At 43.0% G+C, this 25,749-nt stretch overlaps 1 protein-coding gene across 18 annotated transcripts in view; it reads left to right on the forward strand.

Moving 5' to 3' along the window:
• Positions 1-25,749, forward strand: part of KLHL29 (kelch like family member 29) — a 917,635-nt gene that overhangs the window by 358,478 nt on the left and 533,408 nt on the right. Inside the window, exon 1 of one of the 18 annotated variants that reach the window (XM_056564320.1) lies at positions 18,546-18,564. The exons of 16 other annotated variants lie outside the window; for them this stretch is intronic. The gene's annotated coding sequence lies outside the window, so the exon portion shown is untranslated. Of the gene's footprint in view, positions 1-18,545; positions 18,565-21,919; positions 22,039-25,749 lie in introns of those variants that run through there. One more of the 18 variants, XM_056564318.1, reaches the window with a different exon arrangement.

Genomic DNA, 25,749 nt, shown 5'->3' on the forward strand with positions numbered 1-25,749 from the left:
CGAGCCATTGAGATATATATATGTATATAGCCATTATTGCAGAATTCATTAACTACTTCATGGGGTTTATAAAATTATGGCCAAATAAATGGAAGCCATTTGAGGACTGTTTAATACTACAGTATTATCAATACAACTGTATGGTGTCCTAAAGAGACCCAGATCGTGTTCAGTGCAGCTAATGTAGGTTATTCCTATTGTACATAAATAATACTTATGTAGATTTCTACTTCATGAATCCTCTATACACAAATGAAATCCGCAGAAAGAATAGACATGACAATTTTTTCCGCGGCAGGATCCCATTGAAATCCATAGGACTGAATTATGGACATTCCACGTGTTAACATGGCCATGTCATGGCTTGAAATGCAGTCACTTGGATGCTATGGACCAGTAATAATAATTCTGTTAGTTATGTAGCACTATATGGAACTTGTCATCACTTCCAGTCCCCTTTAGGCCTCACAATCTAAATTCAGTATGTTTTCGAGGGGTAACATACAAATCCTTGGCAGATGTGGCCCTTGATAGGATGTGAACCCAAGTTCTACAAGGCTAACCACTGAGCCACCATTCTTCTCAGTCTGTAGTTGTTTTCCTACTAGGTTACTAGCAGATGGATGCTATCCCATTGACTCGCCATGGATCCAACACTATAGCACTGGGTTATGAGGGAGCAAACATTTTACAATTTGATCATCACAAATAGGAGAAGTCTTGTAGGTTTGGATAAAATAGGGATTTCCTTTTCTAGGAATGGGCTGTGATATTTGAACGCCATTGAAAATGTTCTTTCTTTTTGTATGTAGGATGAGGGATTACTCATAGGTGAGGCATTGTTGAGGTTGGATTGACTGGATAACAACCAAGACCTGGCCCTCTCTATTCTTTCAGTGAGACTTGCCGCGAACACTATTGTATTCTGTTATTAAGTGTTTGTAGAGCTATTGTGTTTCACAAAGTACAGTCCTACAAACATGAACCCATGCCAGTGCCACTCTCATGCCAATTAACCCACAAAAGAGTTTTGTAGGCAACTCATACCAACACAACATGGCTTAAGAGAAGAATATGGCACCCTTCAATCTAACCTTCTCACCCTGAAGAATTATAAATGGCACATGGTAGGTGGGGGTCCTGGAGACAAGCATTTTATATAAGAAATATAGTGACATAGCATATAGATTATAGGCTATCTTGTCTATTTTCTCACCAGCCGCATTAGATGGGACCACCTTATTCTTTTGTCTGTCTTGTCATCGCCGTTGAATGTATGGTTTTTATAGTCCTACTTATCCAGCAGGGCAGTAGAATCAAAGTCATGCTCTACATACAAGATGCATCTACTGAATGGGTTAATCTTCCCGGAGTTAATCTGGTTCCGTCAGACATTTGTTGGGAGTGAATTATATGCACCGGCTGTGCCCGTGTTTGTTTGTGATCTCCAGGAGAGGAGGGATTGTTCTCTCTCGGCATCTGAGCCATACGGAAGAGGCAAGGTAAAGTTTCTTAAAAACAACAACATATATAGGTATGATGTACAGGTATAGCAGAGCTGAACGAGTAATTGAACTGAATGTTGTGCATCCTTACAGCTGTCTCACTTGATTTATTAAACTGTAAATATACAAAATTTTCTGTTGGTGCTATTCTTCACTTTTGAGGTTATTCTTTGGGAGATACAGTTATGCATAAACCATGTTTGAATTGGTGGTGGGGTCCTTAATACCAAGAAAGTGTGCATGTATGTAGTATACATGTGTATGAATGTGTGCATTTATATGCACATTTAGGGATGGGATTTCCATTTTTAGCCACAGATACCCCGCCAACCTACAAACAGCGACCTTACTGGCACAGCCAGCGGCAGCGGTCACCACATAGGGAGGTGGGTGGAGAACAAGACTGCCAGGTTATGTTCCCCCACCTGGCTATGAAACCTGGGTGATTGGAAAAAGAGACAGCCGGGTTAAGATACAGCTTGGTGGAACTACACAACACTTTATATGCTGCAGAAAGTAGGTACCACATTGTCAATACAGAAACGGATCAGGGTACTGCTTGGGGTAACCGACTTTAATTTCACCATCTTGTTTGCCTAAATTGGAGAGATCCATCTGGATCCCTCTCCTGTGCACATTTTAGTGTGCCGGTTTGTATATGTCTGTATGCATACAGGTTTATGTACATGTGTACAATTTTAGGTGTGCGTATTAAAGGGAACCTGACATCACTTTCATGCTTCCTGGTCCCCAGTGGCTTCTTCCCACATCACCTCTCCTGACTGATAGATCTTTTCCTGTTTGGTTATAAGGAGCAATCGATCAATCAAGTTCAATGGTGCTGGGAGCTGCCATTGAGGACCACCCCAATGACTTGATGTTCAGACAGCATTATAGTGATGACAGGTTCTCTCTTAGGCATCTATGTCTAAAGATTTGTGCATATATTCATGCCAATAGGGTCTACAGAACATTATGCTATTTGGTTAATCTCATCCCGAGATGTTCCCTCCATCTCTAAATTAATGCACTTTCTAGTGTAGACCCATGGGGCCGAGCATGTCTAAATGTGACTTCACCTCCCCTCCATTCCTTTTCCATGCTTCCAGGGATAATAACTACTTAGCAGATAGAGAGCAGTAGTGAAACTTTGTTACTTTCAATCAGTTACAGATATCCTTCATTACAAGCCGCTTGTTTAAATGTTGAAAAGGCTTAGACCTCTCTCAGTGGTGCATGGATAGAATTACAGGGCTGATGGATTTGGATTGGCTTCTGACACTGCTCGGCAGAAAGAGATGAGATTTTATAGCAAGATGAAACATGGAACTCATTGAAGACGGCAGCAGCACATACATCTTTTCAAGTTTCACTAGTTTTCAAAATGAGACCTCCTGGCTGTTTTTAATGACTTTTTTTTGCCTGGCTACTGCACAGTATTGTTCCAAATCATCATTTTTCCCCTTTCACGACTTCCCTGGCATGTCTGTTCCAAATCCAAAGCATTTACCTTGATAATTTAAAAAAAATCCAAGACCTTTTTTTAAAGACGTATAGCTGTATCTCCAGACGGGCATTTCTTCTGTTGATCTATGTGTACCGTAACACTTGGCCAGCTCCTTTAAGTAAGAGTTTGCCGCATTGCCAGGGACGCCTGGAGTATTTTGGATTATATCAGACGTGATCTCTCCTATAAACATTAACAAGGTACAAAGTGGCTTAGCAATCTCATTCCAGAGAACGAATAATTGCCTTGTTAGAATAAAGCCGATAAGCAACCATGTTGTGCGTGTGGCTGTAATAGAGTAATATTGGACTGTCTTGCTTAGAGACAAGAGGACAAAACTGCAAGAAGTAAGCACTTAGAAGGACATTTTCATTAGCGTACAATGGGATGTAAAATCACTTATGTCTTGGACAGCGGTTGCAGCCTAAAAATTGGAACTATACGATAAAAAGGAGGATTTTTTGTACAACCATGTATCACATGTAATACACCATTTTTCCTGCAGTGGCCACTGTTGGAGAATTGTTCACCTGCCAACATATTCCCTCAGCAATAACTGCTAATTGTTGAGAGTTCGAGCTGCCAGACCTGCATTGGTCAGCTGATCGCCACCAGGTGTTTATCTAGGAAGGTTACATGCACCATTAAGTAACTCTGTAAATTCATTACGTTATTATGTACTAAACTTAAAGGGGTTATCCACTATAAGGTGATTTTAGTAGGTACCTGGCAGACAGTAATGGACATGCTTAGGAAAGATCTGCACTTGTCTTGGGGCTAAATGGCTATGTTGTGAGAAGACCTGTGGTTTTCAATCAGGGTGCCTACAGCTGTTGCATTAGTTGCAGATTGATCGCTCCACCCATTGAAGCAGACAGGCTCCCTGTCATCAGCTGACTAGTGATGTCAGGTCTCGGCCGCATTGCAAGCTGGGAAAGTCTGAGACAACAGTAATTTTGTATGCTGTTAAAAATAAATATTGGAGTGAAAATCACAGAAGAATTGTGAGAAAACCGTCACACACAGGTACAGACACTATATTATGAACTACACTAACTTTACAGCCCCTGTAGCACAGTCAAATAAAAAAAATTCCTGGAATACCCCTTTAAGCTACATCCTGTACTATACTTCAGAGCTGCACTTACTATACTGCATAGCGCATGTGCGCTTTTTTGCCAGAGTCGGGAAAGCAGGGAAGGCGAGCAGGGAGAGGAGTTGCAGCCCGGGGCGTCACACCTCTTTGACTCCTTAGATTGGCACTTGAAACCATTCTTAAACTATTGCAGCCACAGAAATGCTAAAAAAAAGGTAACAATGCAAAGATAACTGTATAGCCATGTCCTGAGTTGCCTAGGCAATTCCTATTGGACAGATTCCCTTTAACAATCTCCACACAGGAACAGTCACCCCACATTGTAGTCATCTACTTGGCCTCAATTGGCTTTAGCTTGGGGTCACTCACTCCTCCCACTACTCTTTAACCCCTTAAGGAGCAAGGACGTACCGGTACGTCCTTGGTCCTGCTCTCCTGATATAACGCGGGGTTACACGGTAACCCCGCGTCATATCACGGCGGGCCCGGCGTCATAGTGAAGCCGGGACCCGCCTCTAATAGCGCGCAGCGCCGATCGTGGCGCCGCGTGCTATTAACCCTTTAGCCGCGCGCTCAGAGCTGAGCCGCGCGGCTAAAAGTGAAAGCGAAAGTTGCCGGCTAGCTCAGTGGGCTGTTCGGGATAGCCGCGGCGAAATTGCGGCATCCCGAACAGCTTACAGGACAGCGGGAGGACCCCTACCTGCCTCCTCGCTGTCCGATCGCCGAATGACTGCTCAGTGCCTGAGATCCAGGCATGAGCAGTAATGCTGCAGAATCGTCGATCACTGGTTTCCTATGAGAAACCAGTGATCAATGATGAAGATCAGTGTGTGCAGTGTTATAGGTCCCTTTGGGACCTATAACACTGCAAAAAAAAGTGGGAAAAAAAGTGAATAAAGATCATTTAACTCCTCCCCTATTAAAAGTTTGAATCACCCCCCTTTTCCCATAAAAAAAACCCACAGTAAATAAAAATAAACATATATGGTATCACCGCATGCGGAAATGTCCGAATTATAAAACTATATCATTAATTAAACCGCTCGGTCAATGGCGTGTGCGCAAAAAAATTCCAAAGTCCAAAATAGTGCATTTTTGGTCACTTTTTATATCATTTAAAAATGAATAAAAAGCGATCAATAAGACCTATCAATGCAAAAATGGTACCGTTAAAAACTTCAGATCACGGCGCAAAAAATGAGCCCTCATACCGCCCCATACATGGAAAAATACAAAAGTTATAGGGGTCAGAAGATGACAATTTTAAACATATTAGTTTTCCTGCATGTAGTTATGATTTTTTCCAGAAGTCCGACAAAATCAAACCTATATAAGTAGGGTATCATTTTAATCGTATGAATAAAGATAAGGTGTCATTTTTACCGAAAAATGACACCTTATCTTTACAGAATAAAGAATAAAGATAAAGTGTCATTTTTACGGAAAAATGTACTACGTAGAAACAGAAGTTACAAAACGTCGTTTTTTTTTTTTTTTTCAATTTTGCCGCACAATGATTTTTTTTTTTCCTTTCACCGTAGATTTTTGGGCAAAATGACTGACGTCATTACAAAGTAGAATTGGTGGCGCAAAAAATAAGCCATCAAATGGATTTTTAGGTGCAAAATTGAAAGAGTTATGATTTTTTAAAGGCAAGGAGCAAAAAACGAAAATGCAAAAACGGAAAAAACCCCGTTCCTTAAGGGGTCCTTAAATCTGTCCTCCCATGTTAGTGGCTGATACATAGGCCTGGGTGTAGGATCCTGTTTGGGCTCAGCAGCATTAACTCTGCTTTTTCCAGCTTCCGCATATCCAGATCTCTCTTTCACTCTGGTGGTTCACTGTTGCATTCCTTTTACCCACATAGGTCTTGAAGGCTGGTAAGCCCCCATTCCTAGGCCCTAGGCATTTCTACTTCTGCTTGGAACATACTCAGCCCCTCTCTCCAGTCTTCTTAGTATACCTCAGCACCTAGTCACACAGTGGTGTTCACAGCCATTTCTCTATAACCTCTATGGTGGGAAGACTCCTATTCTTTAGTGTATAGCTCATCATCCTCTCCGCTCAGCAGCTCATCTGTGGAATAAGACTTGCCCTTTGCTTTATTAGCTGATGTTACCTGCAGCCATCACTTGGTAACAGCGACTATCGTCTCCTGTCAGGGACCTCTGCTCAGCTAAATCACTGGAACACATGGGAGAGAAACTTCTTCTTTTCTTCTGCACCTTATCTTCTTACTTTCTAGCACATCTTTGCAGCCCTTGTGTTATCAATGCAAACTGCTTCTCCTTCTCTCCCTTGCCCCAGAAGCACAGTGGCAGGAATGGCAGGCAGCACCCCTAACAGGGGATGCCTACCTTTCATGTGGTTCAAGCCACATTCAACATAACACTTGACTGGCACCTATACAGTGATCCCTCAACTTACAATGGCCTCAACATACAATAGTTTCAACATACAATGGTCTTTTCTGGACCATTGTAAGTTGAAACCAGACTCAACATACAATACTATGGACAGTCCAGAAACGTGTCAGTGACTGGAAGAACCGACCAATCAGAATGGGCAGGTATTACATGTTCTTCTGTACACTTTACCTGTACCAGGGTTAGCTGCCCCTTTGGACAGCAGGTGAATGCGACTCCATGTTACTTTTTTAGGACATTGCGTGTTCTGTACAGGACCCGGAAGAAGCTCCTGTCCTCTACATAAACCAGTGTTTCCCAAGCAGAGTGCCCCCAGCTGTTGCAAAACTACAACTCCCTGCATGCCCGGACAGCCTTCGGCTGTCCGTGCATGCTGGGAGTTGTAGTTTTGAAACAGCTTGAGGCACCCTGCTTGGAAAACACTGACATAGACAGTGATTTAAAGCTCCCAGCAGATCTTTCTTACTTTTATATGTAAGGATTTGCTTTATCTATATTAGTTATCTACTTATTTTCCTTTAATCCTCACCTTTTCCTATTTTTGGATGACATTTTGGTGCCTTTAGAACCAATTACCAGGTTTCCATAGAGTTCTGGTCTCAACATACAATGGTTTCAACATACAATGGTCGTCTCAGAACCAATTAATATTGTAACTTGAGGGACCACTGTATAAGGCCCCTCCTATCGTCTTTACAGCAGTTGACATAATAATTCACATCATTAAGGTACTGGCACGATCTCTGTGCCATGTCACTGCTCATGTCCTTCAGGGGGCAACATTTTTCACCCTTAAATAAACTATATTACCACTGCAATTTTGGGTTGGGCACATGGCTTGTACTGGTACTTGTTTAGTTGTGTCAAAGACCACTTATATCTTCCAACTCATAGTAGAACATGGGCACATGAGTTGCCCATGTAAATACTCTTTTTCTCAAAAAGCTGGGTGAAAAGATTTTTTGTCACCACCTTTCCCAGACTTCTGAGTAAACAATATGGTTGTTACCAAGCATTCCCAAAGGGCCCCCTTGAACCTTGTAACATGTATAATACTATTTTTTAATGTCACAGAAGGGGCATGGGGGCCGCTCAGTCAGCAGAACCCGCATGCATTTGCTACCTCTGCACCTCCTATAGCTATTCCCCGGCAAATATATAATTGGTTGTGTAGACTATTAGTGAAGAAGTGTAGTGCCTTCAATGAATTCCCAGTGGCTCAGGAGTGTGACATCTTATGCAATAAAAACAATAAAAATAAAAGAAAGATGCATATAGTTCTTAATGACTGATATTATGGATGCCCTGTCTTCCTATCTAAGTGATGTAGAAAAGTAAGTCCTACTTAAACCATGGGAAATATTTTATTACAACAGTTGTGGTTCAGTCAGGGAAAACTTCAGGAAACTCCCTGGAGCAATAAACAGTATAATAGGACAAGGGGGGGGGTTATGTTCAGGAATCCTGGTCAATCTTCGGCCATCTATGTAGCCAAGGTAGCTTCATTGTAAGGGCAACATCCTTTGGGAAAATGCATCCCACAACTTATAAAATTTTGGATGTATTTTTCTTTTATCCGATAAACCAGGAAAAGTTCTTAATCTGGTTTCTGCAGTTGCTGAGACTCATTCAGCGTTCTCTTGAAATTGGTCAAATCCTCCCTCTCCCCCCTCCCCTTTTGAAAGGGCTGTCCAAACTCTTGAACCAAGTCCCTTTGTCTGTCTATGCTCCAGGAAATAGAATGGAGATAATTTACTATATGGTGTGGTGTGGCACCCACAAGTTTATTGTTGTAATGTACCCCAATGTTACGGAGCTTCCCTAGTAATAAGTCTCCTCAACCTAACCAGTATTTATAGTAATATAACAAATTATTGGTCTTACCTGTATATTGGTGTGTTACTTCAGCTCTGTCAGCTTAAAAAGTTCCTGTCACCAAATAAACTTTTCTATACTGACTCAGGCTATGTTCCCTAACTACTCCTACCACCCCTCCCACCCTTAAAAAAAAAATTCAGAGCTTTAAAAAGCTGTGTATCTTACCTTTATTCTTGCTCACATAGTGCAATCTCCCAGCAGGTGAAAGTGGGTGTTTCCCAGCAGGTATTACATTACTGAAGCCTGCTAGGGGACCACTTCTGCTCTCACATTGTTGCAGTGCTGTGATGAAAAGAAGACCACAAGCTCTGTGCAGCTTTCAGTGAGGCTCTGTGCAGCTATCAATTAAGCTCAGTGCAGAGAAACACTTCCTGAGTTTGGACTCCTTCCAGGCCAGGAGGAGACCAAACTCGCTTTATTAATTATGGCAGGGAACAGAGCAGAGACACCAAATTGCATAAAAAAAAGTTTTTTTTTAATTTTTTATGCAATTTTAAACATATTTAACGTCCGGGAAGAAGAGGACGGCACACAACAGGTGGCGGTGAAACGAAAATCCTTTATTTGGAGCTAAGTGTCACAACGTGCAGGTTAAAAGCCCGTCAGCCAGCAGGAGGTTATAGCCATTTCACGCCTGTAAGGCGTTTCTTCAGACCACTCCTACCTCACCTGCCAGGGCGGTTAAATACTCACACGCCCATGACGTAGGTGAGGTGAGGCGTTTACACAGAACAGTGATTTAAAAACAAATTAAAACCACATATCAACTAATAGTAAACTATTAATGCGACGTGCAACTGCTTATTCTACGGAGTTGTAGAAAGTAAATGTATACATCAGAGTACATTAAATAAATACGCTAAGATCCAACCTGTCATTCATTCCAAGCTCCCCTTCCGCATTGGTACGGAGGATCCACTTCGCCTCTCGCTGCAGTTGGTATTTCCTTCTTTCTAAACCTTCCACTAGTTTAACCCGTTCTATCCCAAAAAACCGCAAGCATTTTGGGTCGCCATTATGCGAATCCCAAACGTGGTTAATTAAACGGAGGGAACCTTTACGGGTTTTGAGGGAATGGATATGCTCTCTAAAACGTGTATTCAGGGAGTGGATGGTACACCCTATATAAAATCTGTGGCACTGGCATTTAATGCCATACACCACAAAAGATGTTCTGCAGCAAAAGGGATCTTTAAACTGTACAGTTACTCCTCCTAATGTTAAATGTTTATCAGTGCAGATAAAATTACACCAATTGCAATTTCCACAACGGTGGTTACCATGGGAGATGGAGCTAGGTAACCAAGTTTGTATGTTTTTTTCTGAAAACTTGTTTTTAACTAAAACGTCCCTAAGATTTTTCCCTCTTTTGAACTTTATGAGGGGCCTATTTTTTTGTAAAAGGTGCTAATTCGGAGTCGCCCTGTAACAAAAAACAATTGTTTAAAATAGATTTTTTGATCTCTGAGGCTACTGGACTAAATTGAAAAGCAAACGAAAATCTGTATGCTTCACTAGACTCTTGTGATTCCTGACCAATGCTCGATTGGAGGCCTGCATTAGTGGTTTTACTTGTATGACTTTTTCTCTTTTTCCAGAGTAGATCCCTACGTGACAGTTTCTCAGCTTTTTTCATAGCGATATCCAAGACGGCTGCGGGGTAACCCCGATTGCGCAAACGTTGTTTTAGTTCAGCCGCTTGTATGGCATAATCTTCAGGTTCGCTATTAATGCGTTTCAATCTGACAAACTGTCCATAGGGAACTGCTTTTTTGGTGTGTTCTGGATGATAGCTCTGGAAGTGTAAGAGGGAGTTGCAAGCAGTAGGTTTGCGATAGCCAACCGTGGTTAGTTTGCCGTCCCTGAACTTAATGAGGACATCTTGAAATTCTAACTCGCTGCCTCCTATCTTATACGTAGACTTTAAATTCATGTTGTTCATCGTGTTAAGGGCGGAAACGAAGTCCACAAAGGTGGACTCAGTGTCCGTCCACACGATGAACACATCATCAACAAATCTTCTGTAACTATGTACAAACTTGAGAAATGGATTTAGACTTGAAAAGACAAAAGTCTTTTCAAATATAGCTACATAGAGGTTGGCCAGCGTGCACGCCACGGGTGTACCCATGGCCACGCCTCCAGTTTGGGCATACCAGGTGTCGCCGAACTTGAAGGTGTTGCCTGACAAGATGAAATGTAAAGCATCACAAATCAAATCAATATATTGAGGGCTTCTATTCGTACAATTTAGCAGATCACGGATCAATGAGATGCTCAAGTCTTAAATACCCCTTTAAATGCATTTGTCCAAGTTTTTCTCTGTCCTTTGGCATCTGTCCAAATGTTTCCCTCGTAGAATAATGTTCAGTATGTTATAAATGCTCATTTCATTATTCAGGATTCCTGACTCCAGTGGAAAGAGAATTTGCTATGTGACAGCCCTGAAGTTAAGACTTTTGACCAGCATGCTCATTTGCAGCAATCTGAGCTGTGTGGTCATCCGATAAATATTTCATAGATGTCTTTATGCTGCGTTTGTGGCAGGAATAGATTTTAAGTCTACTACGAGAGAATTTGTAAAAGAATTCAGAGCGGTCCTCTAAATGGTTGTCTTAATACAGACAAGTCAATTTACAGAAACCATGTATGTATTAAAGGGGTACTCCGCTCCTAGACATCTTATCCCCTATCCAAAGCAATCATTTAGAATGCTTGGTATGGGCGGCAGGGGTCATGACGTCAAGGCCATGCCCCCTCCCATAAACTTGCATTGAGGGGTCGTGGCTGTGACATCACAACCCCCTGCCACCTGCTCCAAACTTTCGGAACAAAATTTTCAGAACACTGGAAGAACCTGATTTTAGGATAGGCTTATTTCAGAGAACACCGTTCACTCATAAGACCCACATGTCCCACAACCAAGGGGGAGTCCAGTTTAGAAAGAAAAACCCAGGTACATATACCCATGAGGAAATTCAGAGTTAACTGAAATGGAGAATGTTGTGTATGATTCTCAAGTTTTGTCCAGAGTGGTTACAAAGCGCATCTCTTTGTTTGGAGGACCTGTCCTGTCTTGCATTACACTGACAACCCATTTTAATAAACATTGTGTAATGTTTTGTTTGTCCTGCGGAGGTGCTGTAGTGAAATCATACCTATTCCCTGCAGTTTACAGCTGATTCCAGGGGTTCCCAAAAGGGACATGCTTTGTGATCACCTTATGGTCAAGTGAGCCTTCAGGCTCATAGTCCAAATCAGAAAACCTCTTTAAATGGGTACTCGGGTGGAAAACTTTTTTTTTTTTTTTTTATCAACTGGTGCCAGAAAGTTAAACAGATTTGTAAATTACTTCTATTAAAAAAATCTTGATCCTTCCAGTACTTATTAGCTGCTGAATACTACAGAGGAAATTTTTTTCTTTTTGGAACACAGAGCTCTGTTCTGACATCATGACAATAGTGCTCTCTGCTGACACCTCTGTCCATTTTAAGAACTGTCCAGTAGGAGAAAATCCCCATAGAAAACATATGCTGCTCCGGACAGCTCCTAAAATGGACAGAGATGTCAGCAGAGAGCATTGTGCTTGTGATGTCAGCAGAGAGCTCTGTGTTCCAAAAAGAAAAGAATGTCCTCTGTAGTATTCAGAATCCAAAAAATACTGGAAGGATTTACAAATCTGTTTAACTTTCTGGCACCAGTTGATTAAAAAACAAAAAGTTTTCCACCGGAGTACCCCTTTAAGTTGCTGCCACTCTGTTGGACCCAATACTTGGGGGATGTGGTTGTCTATCCAACTATTGATATTGGGTAGCCTTGAGAGAAACCAGACTAAGGGAGAAAGGTAGAGAATTTGTTCAGTATTGAAAATCCATTTCCATGTACTCAATTACTGAATTCTAAGTTAAAGGGGTACTCCACTTGCCAGCGTTCTGAACGAAATGTTCCGAATGCTGTTTTCGCGCTGCAGGGGTTGGCCACACTCTCTCAATACGGCCACACACCCTCAATGCGAGCCTAATGCGAGCCTATATGGCCGTCATGCCCCCTCCCATATACTTGCATTGAGGGGGTGTTGCAATGAAGTCACGGGGGTGTGGCCAACCCCCGCAGCGAGAAATCAGCATTCGGAACATTTAGTTTAGAACGCTGGCCAGTGAAGTACCCCTTTAACTTAGAATTTAGCAATTGAGTACATGGAAATGGATTTTCGATACTGAACAACTTCTCTACCTTTCTCACTTAGCCTGGTTTCTTTCAAGGCTACTCAATAGCAACAGTTGGATAGACAACCACATCACCCAAGTATTTGGTCCAACAGAGTGGCAGCAATTAAAGAGTTTTTCTGCTTTGGACTATGAGCCTGAAGGCTCACTTGACCATAAGGTGATCACAAAGTATGTCCCTTTTGGAAACCCCTGGAATCAGCTATAAACTGCAGGGAATAGGTATGATTTCGCTACAGCACCTCCGCAGGACAAACAAAACATTACACAATGTTTATTAAAATGGTTTGTCAGTGTAATGCAAGACAGGACAGGTCCTCCAGACAAAGAGATGGGCTTTGTGACCACGTTGGACAAAACTTGGGAATCATACACAACTATCTCCTTTCCAGTTAACTCTGAATCTTCTCATGGGGTATATGTACCTGGGTTTTTCTTTCTAAACTTTACTCCCTCCTTGGTTAGTTCCAAACGCTGGCCAGTGGAGTACCCCTTCAATATAGGGTCTTCTGTTGGTCTTTATGTAAGAGTAGAGAGTGGGTTCAAAGAACATCTCTCACTCTGAAAGACCTTTTTCTGTCCTGCATTACACAAACAGCCCAGTGATTTAAACTGTGTAATGCATGATGTATCCATTGGTGGCACTTCAGGATAACTGAACAGACGCTTCCAGGTTTCCCCAGTAGGGGGTTGCACCAGGAGGACTGTTTGTGATCACCCTATTGTCAGGTAACTCACGTAACACATAGAGAATGTCCAAAGAAAAGAACCCCTATAAATAGAAGATGGCTGATGGTAGCTTCTTGGTATTTATATACCTGACCGGCCCAAGACTGAAGGATGTATCAAACCAATTATCAAACAAATTGAGTTAACTTGAATGTACCCGTATTTATCTATGTATACCACACACCGGCCTATAACACGCACCCTCATTTTACCAAGGATATTTGGGTAAAAAAAGTTTTTTACCCAAATATCCTTGGTAAAATGAGGGTGCGTGTGTGTGCATGCATATACCCCCAGGAAAGGCAGGGGGAGAGGGGCTGTTGCTGCCCGCTTCTCTCCCCCTGCCTTTCCTGGGGTCTAGAGCCCTGCTGCCCCCTCTTCTCTCCCACTGGCTATCTGCGCCGCTGCCCGTTCTCTCCCCCTGACTATCGGCGCCGGCGCCCCATTGCCGGCGCCGATAGCCAGGGGGAGAGAAGCGGCGCCAGCAATGGGGCAGCAGCGCCGATAGCCAGGGGGAGAGAAGGGGCAGCGGCACCCATTGCCGGCGCCGCTGCCCCGTTGCCTCCCCCATCCCCAGTTGTATAATTACCTGTTGCCGGGGTCAGGTCCGTGCTGCTTCAGGCCTCCGGTGGGCTTCCCATGCGTCGTTGCTATGCACTGCACGGCGCGGCGCAATGACGAGTGACGTCATTGCGTCTCGCAGTGCATAGCAACGACGCAGGGGACGCACACCGGAGGCCTGAAGCAGCGCGGACCCGACCCCGGCAACAGGTAATTATACAACCGGGGATGGGGGAGGCAATGGGTGCCGCTGCTCCTTCTCTCCCCCTGTCTGTCGGCACCGCTGCCCCATTGCCGGCACCGCTTCTCTCCCCCTGGCTATCGGCGCCCCAAGGCATTGGGGCGCCGGCACCTATAGTCAGGGGGAGAGAACGGGCAACGGCACCGTTAGCCAGGGGGAGAGAAGTGTCGGCAGCAGGGCTCTAGACCCCAGGACAGGCAGGGGCAGAGAAGCCGGCAGCGGTGGCGGTTTTAAATCATTGAACTGCAGCGGCTTATCGGCGTATAACACGCAGGTAGACTTTAGGCTAAAAATTTTTGCCTAAAAAGTGCGTGTTATACGGCAATAAATACGGTAATTAAGCAATATCTATAAAAATATAATTACTTCATATATCTCCATAGTAGGTGAGATGCAAAGACCTTACAATGTTGGATGTGACCTCAACACCCACCAAATACTTCTATACAACATTTCGACCCCAACACAATATAGCGCATGTTTATAACTAAGGACAATGGGGGACATTTATCAATGTTTGCTTATGTATGCCTTTTTTTAGTTATTTTTTTCTTAAATTTTTTTTGCTTATGTGCGACTTATTTATCAACTGCTTCCAGCCTGTTGATACATTTCTTTCATGTAAGCAATTTTTTTTTTTTTTTTTTTGCTTTGGTAGTGGCTTTTTCTGCCACATGTCTGAGCTGGAGTGAATTTTGTAGCTTTTTTCATCCGATGCGATTTGCTTGATAAATCTCTGACCACTGCAAGTCAAAAATCACTTTTTGCTTTGGTAAGCAAGATTTTTATTTTTTGTTTAGGACACTGAACATGCAAAAAGTCGCAGAAAAAAGAGAGTAGTCGCACGTGCAACTTTTTTCAAGCAAAAAAAACCTACTAAATGCTTTGATAAATGTCCCCCTATAAGAATTGCCCTTTATAATTATTACATTGTACACTAAATTAGAATCTATTACCCAGAATTCATTGTACTTTGTTATTGAGTGGTATTTTGCTATAATCCAATGTTTTTAGTGTCTTTTTGTGATCATAACTTGGTTGGTATCTCAAATTAACTTGTAATTAATCAATTAATCAAGAAGTAATTAAGGGCTAAGTAATTCACTCAAGTAAATATATTGCTAAAAAAGCTTTCCTCTTGATTCCTCTTGAGAAATGAGCTTGGTCCATCCTGTGGAAAAGTACATAGATCATAATCAGAGCAAATATATCATTAGAATTCATTACACCGCCTTGTAAAAAGCCTTATACGTGATGATTTACGAATGTTGACATTTCTACCTCCCATAATGAATCAACATTCAACCAGTCTCCTATTTATCACATAAGATCATCTCATAATTAAAGCCCAAATGAATTAAAAGAGTTTGCTGGTTCTTCCAGGATCAGCGCCACACCTGTCAATGGGTTGTGCCCGGTAATTGCAGCTACCATTCTTTGAATTGAATATGACTGAGCAATACCACACACAACCGGTGGGCAGATGTGGCACTTGGTTGGAAGAATGTAGCCATGCTTTTCTAATCCTAGGCAACCCCCTTGCTATGTTGGGAACTCCTAAAATTAAGGACTCAAGGTCAGCTACTGTACTCAATGTAGTCCACAGGGATCACAAAGTCATGTCCTTTCTCATTTCTATTTGAACCATGGGGATATGGGGACAAGATATGAGGTCGGGATATGAGGATGGCATATGAGGATGGGATATGAGGACAGGATATGAGGATGGGATATGAGGATGGGATATGAGGATGGGATATGAGGGCGGGATATGAGGACGGGATATGAGGACGGGATATGAGGACGGGATATGAGGATGGGATATGAGGATGGGATATGAGGACAGGATATGAGGACGGGATATGAGGACGAGATATGAGGACAGGATATGGGGACGGGATATGAGGATGGGATATGAGGACAGGATATGAGGTCTGATATGAGGACGGGATATGAGGTTGAGATATTAGGACAGGATATGAGGTCAGAATATGAAGAGGGGATTTGGGATCAGGATAATGAGGAGAGGATATGAGGTCAGGATTTGAAGACAGGATATGAGGACAAAAGCTTCTTCCTTTGTTGCTTTTTCTCCCCCACAAGGATTAGGTAGGAAAAACCGGGCAGCGCCGGGTACTCAGCTATTATACATATATATAGCACAGATATGTATGTGCTAAGGTAACTAAAGCCAGTGAACCAAAAAGTGACCAAAAAAGCATTTAATTAACATAACTATAATATGGGGGTATCTATCTGTGTCCCCCTTGTGATTTCTGGATTTCTAAATCTATCTAAAAGTAAGTTGTGAAAAAAGATGAAAACAGAAAGTTCATTCACGTGCAATAATTAACCTCTCGAGCTCTGAATCGGTTTACAATAATAACCTAATAGAGCGTCTTCTGGGCTTTTCCCTCTCTAGAGAGGCATTCAAGATAAATAGTTGTACTTTCCTAGCAAAATGTATCTGCTATGTACACACTGAGCATTAATATTGATTGCAATATCTTCTGCTCAAGGATTTCTCACTGCCTAATGTCTGTGATGTATGTCTGGAAATCACTGCAATATCGACTTCCTATCCTCGTCCTGATTTACTTTTGTCTATTTAGATTGCACTTCTTGCATTCCGCACCATCATTATTCATCTCTTAAGAATTAAAAAACCTTAGTTCATGATTAACACAATATCCATCCTACTTTTAGAGGAGTCTCAATATAGTATATAATGGACTCTATGGTAATCCGTAGCTTTAAAGGGATACTCTACTGGCCCAGTGTTCAGAACATTTTGTTCCAAACGCTGGGTGCAGGCTGTGGGGGTCGTGACATCACGGTCAAGCCACTCAATGCAAGTCTATGGGAGGGGGCGTCACCCCCTCCCATATATTTGCATTTTTGGGGGGGTGGCGTGACGTCACGATCCCCTGCAGCCCGCACCCAGCGTTCAGAACAAAATGTTCCAAACGCTGGGGCAGTGGAGTATCCCTTTAAGGAGCCCACACTCATAACAGCAAGGTTGGAAAATCCCTCTGATTTTGGCGAGACTGGCCAACACCTATTGTGTATGGGAGGGTGATGCCATCATCTGCCCAGGAAAAAAAAGGATTGGACACATTATATTTTAGTGTCCGAGTTTGTCGTTTATGAAGGAATATAAGGGTACGTTCACATATGTACCACTCACATAGGTCTGACATATGCCACAAATGTATCAACCAAAACAAGACCAGTTTTGATCGGTGTTGCTTATGATATTATTCATTACAATATACACATTTTTTGTGGTATGCACTTGTATATTATTGTATATGTTTTAAGCATATAGATTTATTATAATCTGAAAAGATGGGCAGTTGCCCATAGCAACCAATCAGATTATTTCATTAGCACAAAAACAAAAAAAAACACCAAAAAACACAGACTAAGGGCTCATTCATACTGCCATTGTGGTCTCCATCCATCAATCCGTCAGAAGTATGGGAGTTGAGTGGAGAAAGAATACTGCATGCCCAATTTTTTTCCTCTGCTCAACTCCTGTTAAACGCCTGATGCTTTATGGACCCCATTCAAGTCACTGGGATCGGTTGGGACCAGGGGGTGTTTAGTTGTGTTTTCAATTAGCTGAATGGATCCTGAATGAGTCGGAGCACAAAGGTGGTGTGAACTTAGCCGTACACATTATACAACTTATACACATGTAAACCTATACCAAGCTATATGTCATTAATATACTTCTATGGGGGGAAAAGTATACATTCGTATTCAATTTATTGTGGTACATAAAAGCATGGTGTGCAGAACTTTATCCCACAAACCATTCATACAGCAGACAGTGACATAAGTGACATGCATTTGATAGCATTAGCATAATGTAAGTCTATGAGTATAGAGCAGCAAACATTTAGCTCCCCATGTGCTGCTATGATATATATACAGTAACCCCCCGACCTACGATGGCCCCGACATACGGTAATTTCAACATGCGATGGCCTCTCAGAGGCCATCGCATGTTGAAGGCAGCATCAACATACGATGCTTTTGTATGTCGGGGCCATCGCATAAACGGCTATCCGGCAGCGCTGACTGCTTCAACTGCCACCGGATAGCCGTTTACGGTGCCCCGTATGGTCCGCTGACGATCACTTACCTGTCCTCAGGGCTCCGGAGCTCCGGCGTGTCCTTTTCGGGATCCCCTCCATCGCCGGCGCTCTCCATCGTTGTCATCACGTCGCTGCGTACGCCGTCCCGTCATCCAATAGGAGAGTGAGGATGCCGGGGAAGCAGAGGCCTTGCCGGAGCGTCTGGGACACCCCGGGGACGCGGCAACAACGATGGAAGGCGACATCCAGGGCAGCGGTGATGAGCGGTGACGGTCCTGAGCGGCAGGGACAGGTGAGTATACCATCCGATACCAGTTGGCTGTCCGGGCATGCTGGGTGATGTAGTTTTGCAACATCTGGAGGTTCGCAGGTTGTAAACCCCTGTCCTATACTTAACATTGCATGGATCCCTCAACATACGATGGTTTCAACAAACGATGGTTCATTTGTTGAGGGACCACTGTATATATATATATATGTGAACCATCCCTAAGCCACCACCAGAGGGGAATAACAAAAATGGACAACCTGTTGATTTCAGGATCCATGTAATGCTTCATTTTTCCTGTAATGGTGCTGCAGGGAAATTTAACTCATTACTTGGTCTGCCCACAGCTCACTACGTAGGCGCCCAGCTGTGGGACACGTAAACCTCTTAGGCCGGGTTCACATGGGGCGAAAATCCAGCAGGTGCTAGGACCGTCCGGAAATGTGCCGTCTCAGAGATGGCAATGTATGTCCGAGCGTAATCCGTAGAAGGAATAGACAAGTCTTTTCTTCACTCAGATGACTGTACGGTGTCAGAGCTGCACAGATCCCCTGTTTTATCTCTTCCCCTCTCCACCATAGAAGTATCAGGGGGCTAAGTCCCTGAGGACACCCATGCTGTGCTTAGAAAAGCCTGATTATACTTTCAATTCAAAGTAATTCCAAATGCAGAAATAATGGTGCAGATGAATCCAAATAAAACCACGGCATGAACGCACTTTAAATAGTTTAAATTTGAAATTATTATTTTTTGCACTCGTATTTCAAAGTGTATAACTGCCCCTTTGTATCGTGTAACATATGTGAACTTTTTTACTTTTTTTATTTTTTATTGTGGAGTCAGAAGAATACAATTTTTTGTACTATATCATTTACATTTCGCTAGGATATGTCATATATCATTGGTGGGGGGTCTGACTGATCCCAGAACTAAAGGGGCTGCAGCCCTGGATCACTGTTTTTCCCTGCATGGCAACAATCCCAGCCACCGGCTCTTTTCACTTGAATGAAGCTGTGTCGGGAAAATGGTCTCAGCACTGCAGCTCCTTCGTTCTTAGGATTAGTGAAGGTCCCAGAGGTCACACTCCCACCAGTCATAAAGTGATGGCATATCTTAGCAATTAGACATCACTTTTTGAGATGGGAATACCCCTGATGTTTATATAGACAAAGCAGGAGTGGGAGTGAACAGGGATTTTTTTCTTCATAACAATATAAATATATACTGTATTTTATTGCAGGAATATACAGTGATCCCTCAACCTACAATGGCCTCAACATACAATAGTTTCAACATACAATGGTCTTTTCTGGACCATTGTAACTTGAAACCAGACTCAACATACAATGCTACAGACAGTCCAGTTCTGTGAAACGTGTCAATGGCTGGAAGAACAGACCAATCAGAATTGGCATTTTACTTGTAAAACACCTGTATTACTGAAGTGTATGCACTGACTGGTGTCTGGTATCGCCCCCTACAGTACAGGGAGGAATTACATGTTCTACACTACTCTTTACCTGTACCAGGGTTACCTGCTCCTTTGGACAACAGGTGAGGGCGGCTCCATGTTACTTTTTTTTTAAGGACATTGTGTATTCTGTACAGAACCCTGAAGAAGCTACATAGACCAGCATTTCTCAAACAAGGTGCCTCCAGCTGTTGCAAAACTACAACTCTCGGCATGCCCGGACAGCCAAAGGCTGTCCGGGCATGCTGAGAGTTGTAGTTTTGCAACAGCTGGAGGCACCCTGGTTGGGAAACACTGACAGTGATGTACAGCTCCCAGCAGATCTTTCTTACTTTTATATGTAAGGATTTGCTTTATCTGTATTAGTGATCTACTTATTTTTCTTTAATCCTCATGTTTTCCTATTTTTGGATGACATTTTGGTGGCTTCAGAACCAATTACCAGGTTTCCATAGAGTTATGGTCTCAACATACAATGGTCATCCTGGAACCAATTAATATTGTAACTTGAGGGACCACTGTATAGTACTGTTCATCATGATCCCCATGGTTCATGGATAGAATCGGCAGACTGTTTTTTTTTTTACACAGGAATGAAGAGGGATGTAGCTTTAGTCAATAATGCAGATTTATAAAGAATTCAAAGGGGTTGTCCAGTGAAAGAAACAACCTGTGCATGGCATCAAAAAGTATAATAAAGCAACTTACATGTATGATGTATGTAGCCATAGCGCAGAGATCTTCCATATCAACTGTGTTGCTCCCTTGTAAGCTGTGATGTCACGTCACAGGCTCTCAAAGCAGAGAGCTTCCGTCCATGCTCCCACTTCTCCCCTCTTGTTTGCACAGAGCAAGACCATTGCCATGAAGGAAGGGGGGAGGCTGGCATTAGATATGACTGCCTTATGCTTTCATTTTTTTAAGGGGTCATGAATCTAATGAGCAGTAGTATTAACTCCCCCTTTCACATCACTGGTCTCGTCCCATGCTGACAGGAGGCGAGTGTGGAGGAGTCTGTGTAGATTTAAACCAGAGTATATTAATGTGACCTCTAGCACTGTTCATACTCAGGAAAACAATAATAGAAGCTGAGGGAGCATGAATCAGGCTTACAACCCTAGGGCTGGGCTCACACAGGTCGGGCAATTTGGCACGACCCAGATAGGAATAGAAGGAAAAGTTAGATGCCACAAGCTATATTTTTTGCATGTGACTTCCCATTTGGTCCCCCACAGTTGTAAATGGGGCATTGTGCCGTATTGATGGACCATCTGGAATATTTGGGATAGTTCCCGCCCATCTGATTTTCAGGGGCTACCAAATAAAAAAATCCCTATATTGTTGGGGGGGGGCAAGGTGTTGTAACAAAATAAAAACAGCACAACAAGGGCTACACAGTATAACAACAGCATTTTTTTTATAATGACCACAGGTTCTTTTTAGGTAGAGATTCTTTAGTAAATAATCAGGTGTTCATGATTTTGCCAAGAAATGAAGTGCATTATAATGTAGAGTGTAAGAATTTTAATGATCCCCTGTATAAACCCTGCACGCCATGGTGAAATCCTGCCGTTTTGTCAGGGTTCTCCTCTCATTGTGTACTGGTTATTAATTCTTTATCTCCTGATGTACTGAATGTTCTCCGCATGCATCACACATCTCATTAGAAGATCTGGTGACAGAATTCGGCTTTACAAAAACAGAGGGGGCTGAAATATTTGCCTCTTATTTCCCAAATCTAAAATTGTTTTGTCTGCTGCCCGGAATCCTGAGAGGAGACAATTAAGTGAGCTGTGCAGTCCACACAATGAGAGATAATCGAGGATTGAGGAGGCTGTGAGAGTGTGCGCTGCGCCCGGCTGTCAGGATGTGTTCACTGCATAACGGTGGATTTTAATTAAGGAGGTTGCTGTTTATGTGGTGGAAGGATCTGTGATGGGCACTAGACTTATGCTGGGCTCACATGTTGCAGCATTAACCCAGCTGAGGCGTGTCTGCGATGAGGGTGAAACCGCACGGCATGCCAGGTAACATGAGCTCCAAATTGTCTTTGGCTACAGGCACTTTAATTGTTAAATAGACACGTGATAAACCATGCTAAAAATTGTGCTGACTCGCGTGTCAGCCTTAAAAAAATTGGATCTTAATGAAAAAGTTTTTTAACCCATTTTTGTCTATAGGGTATTGTATTATAGTAGTTATATTCTTGTACATAGGGCATTATTATAGTAGTTATATTCTTGTATATAGGTGCAGTATTATAGTAGTTATATTCTTGTGTATAGGAGCAGTATTATAATAGTTATATTCTTGTACATAGGAGCAGTATTATAGTAATTATATTCTGGAACATAGGAGGTAGTATTATAGTAGTTATATTCTCGTATATAGGAGGCAGTAGTATAGTAGTTATATTCTTGTACATAAGAGCAGTATTATAGTAGTTATATTCTTGTACATAGGAGCAGTATTATAGTAGTTATATTCTTGTACACAGGAGCAGTATTATAGTAGTAATATTATTGTATGTAGTGAGCAGTGTTAAAGTAGTTATATTCTCTAACATAGGAGGCAGTATTATAGGTGATATATTCTTGTACATAGAAGGCAATATTATAGTGGATATATTCTTGTACATAGGAGGCAGTATTATTGTAGATATATTCTTATACATAAGGAGCAGTATTATAGCAGTTATATTCTCGTACATAGAGGGCAGTATTATATTAGTTATATTCATGTACATAGGGGGCAGTATTATAGTAGCTATATTCCTGAACATAGGAGGCAATACCCATTGTCCCTACCTGCAATGTGATTTAACAGGCTATTTCACCCTCTCACAGCCGCAACGGAGTGCCTCCCTACCTCCCTCCAAGATGGCGGCGGCTCTCGCTTCCTCTGGGCTTTGCCCTGAAGCACGGCCTGCTGGTGGGCCGCGCTCTCCACCGCTCTCCACTCAGGGCTTGCTCCAGTCCTTACTGCGGACCTTCCGCTATGCCTGGAAAGGCCACAGCTGCTGCCCCCTTGCCATTGTGGCTTTCTGCTCCTTTGCAGCCAGGGCCGGAAGATCACAGGGTGCTCCGCGCCGAACGAACTGCATGTGCAGCTGAGTCTCCGGCCCCGAATCCAGGCACTCCCCTGCCGCAGGGCCACAACAACGCTACTGCAGCTACAGCTCCCATGGACCATCAGGTGAGCGTGTCGCCGGCCCCTCCGGCATCCTGCCCGGCCTCCTCTTTCACAGGCCACAACAAGCGTTCTATGCATCGGGACTCTGCTATGCCCACCTCTCAGGCTCTTCTCTATGGGCCCTTCCTTCAATTGGAAACATCTTGTGATCAGATCATGCTCCAGTATTTTGCTTTCTCCATCTTCCATTTTTTACTAAGTCGGGTTGGTCGTGGAGATTGAATGAATCTTTTTTATTGGATCCGCCTTGTCTGGCTGACCTGATGGCAACTGTTTCCAGTTTTATGGGAGATCACTCTGCTGACCCTACTAACCCGTTTCTTCAGTGGGGGGCACTTAAATGTGTCCTGCGTGGGGCTCTCATTAAACATGATTCTCAGCTTAAGCAGGGCAGGGTTCAGGCTTTACGTAAGGCTCTCCTCTTAGTTTCTTCCCTTGAGTTGTTGCATAAGTGCTCGCTTTCTCAGCTGGTCCTACGGGACCGGCAATTAGCTAGATTAGAGGTGAAACAGTTGTTGGAGGAGTCCTGGGGGCAATGGCATCAGATGGGACGCAGTCTGTTTTATGAATATGGTAATAAAAGTGGTCATATGCTGGCCAGAGCGCTGCGTACCGTAGTAGCCCAAATGCATATCCCCTGCATTCGCTCTCTTACCGGCCCTGTGGTCCACTCTACTAAGGACATTGCCTCCGCTTTTCACACCTTTTTCTCTGACTTGTATAATTTCCCTTTCCCTCCTAATCCCCCCTCACCTTTCCCTTCTTTGGAGGAACTGAGCCTTGTTGTTCGGAATCTCCAGGGCAGGAAGGATGAACCTCCAGCCCAGACGGCTATACAGCCAAGTTCTATAAGACCCTTTTTGATTCTCTCTCCCTACTTATGCTACGAGATTTCAGTTATGTCTCTCCTACACATCCTATACCCCTTCGTCTGTCCTGGCCCACATAGAAGTCCTTCCTAAACACGTTAAGGATCCTCAGTCCTGTGGGAACTACTGTCCCATTTGTCTCTTATATGTGGACCTCAAAATGTATTCCAAACTACTAGCGACCTGCCTAAACTCTATTCTCCCATCTTTGGTCCACCTGGACCTGGTGGGTTTTGTGCCTGGGAGGGAAGCCAGGGATAATACCATTAAGACTTTGGACATTATTCATCATGCTCAGTCCTCCAAATTGCCTCTGGTGATTCTTTCCCTTGATGCCAAGAAGGCTTTTGATCGTATTTCCTGGTCCTCCCTGGCACAAACCCTACACCATGTTGGGCTGGGGCCCGTCTTTACGGTGAAGGTTATGGCCCTTTATCATTCCCATGCAGCCCATTTGAAAATTAATGGCTCCTTGTCCAATCCCTTCTATATTAGAAACGGCACGCGACAGGGCTGCCCCCTCTCTCCCTTCTATATGTCCTGGTGATGGAACATATTTTGGCACCATTTCGGGCGGATCCCAATATCCACGGTGTGGTTGTGGGTGGTCATGAATATAAGTACTCTGCCTTTGCAGACGACCTATTGGTCTATCTGGTGGACCCTGTAGTGTCACTTCCTAACCTCATGGCGTGTGTTCATGAGTCTGAAGCCCTTAATGTTTCCTTGCCTGGACATATAGAATCTTCCCTTCGTTCTGCCTTTCCCTTTAGTTGGCCCTCCAGAGGTATCTCCTATCTGGGGACTAAAATATCATTCGATCTTACCCAATTTTTCTCCCTCAATTTTTCCTCTTTGCTGGTACGTTTTCGCACAGATTTGGCTTCTTGGAGTTCTCTTGGTTTGGTCGCATGAGCATTTTAAAAATGACCCTTATGCCACAGTTATTGTATCTCTTGCAGACTTTACCCATTTATATTCCTGCCTCCTTTTGACACCTTGTACAACAGTATTTCGGATTATTCGTCTGGTCATCAACACGGCCTCGCCTTAGCAGACTCCTTCTCTCCAGGTCTAAGTTACCTGTGGGACTGGGATTGATTTTAGTCAGTTGCTTCTTCCCTTTTGGTCCCATGGTCTCTGGCTCTGTCTGGTCCTTTCCCCCTCTCTTTTTTGCATTGTTTGTCCGTGTCTCTGTTGTTTTGTGTTTTCTTGTTATTTTCTGATGCTTCTGTTATACGCAACGGTGGGAAGTTTGTTCATTACAAGTTTTATTACTGACCCCAAGTTCCTAGTCTCATTCCCATAATCTATTAGCTGTGGAGCCTTGTTGCTCGCTATACCTGCCTAGTTCTCACTGTTACCACACCTATTGTCTTTTGATTTCATTCATAAATCGTATATTGTTCTTGCACTTATTTGTTGATGTTTGTCAATGTTTAATTGGCCTACCATGTTCTCTGGCCTACCATTGTTTTATTACTGCCTATGTTCTGATATATGTCTTTATTACTCTTAATAAAACCTTTTGAATTTGAAAAAAAAAAATCTGTCGCGTGGAACAAAATGACCCTACAAAATGGGCGTTGTTTTCGGGAAAAGGGGCGTGTTGCCTACACTTCATCCAAAATCACTCATCTTTTCTGAAAACCACTCTGAAAATCATGAATTTTCTGG

This window comes from Hyla sarda, chromosome 3 (assembly GCF_029499605.1).
Source record: "Hyla sarda isolate aHylSar1 chromosome 3, aHylSar1.hap1, whole genome shotgun sequence".
Lineage (NCBI taxonomy): Eukaryota > Metazoa > Chordata > Amphibia > Anura > Hylidae > Hyla > Hyla sarda.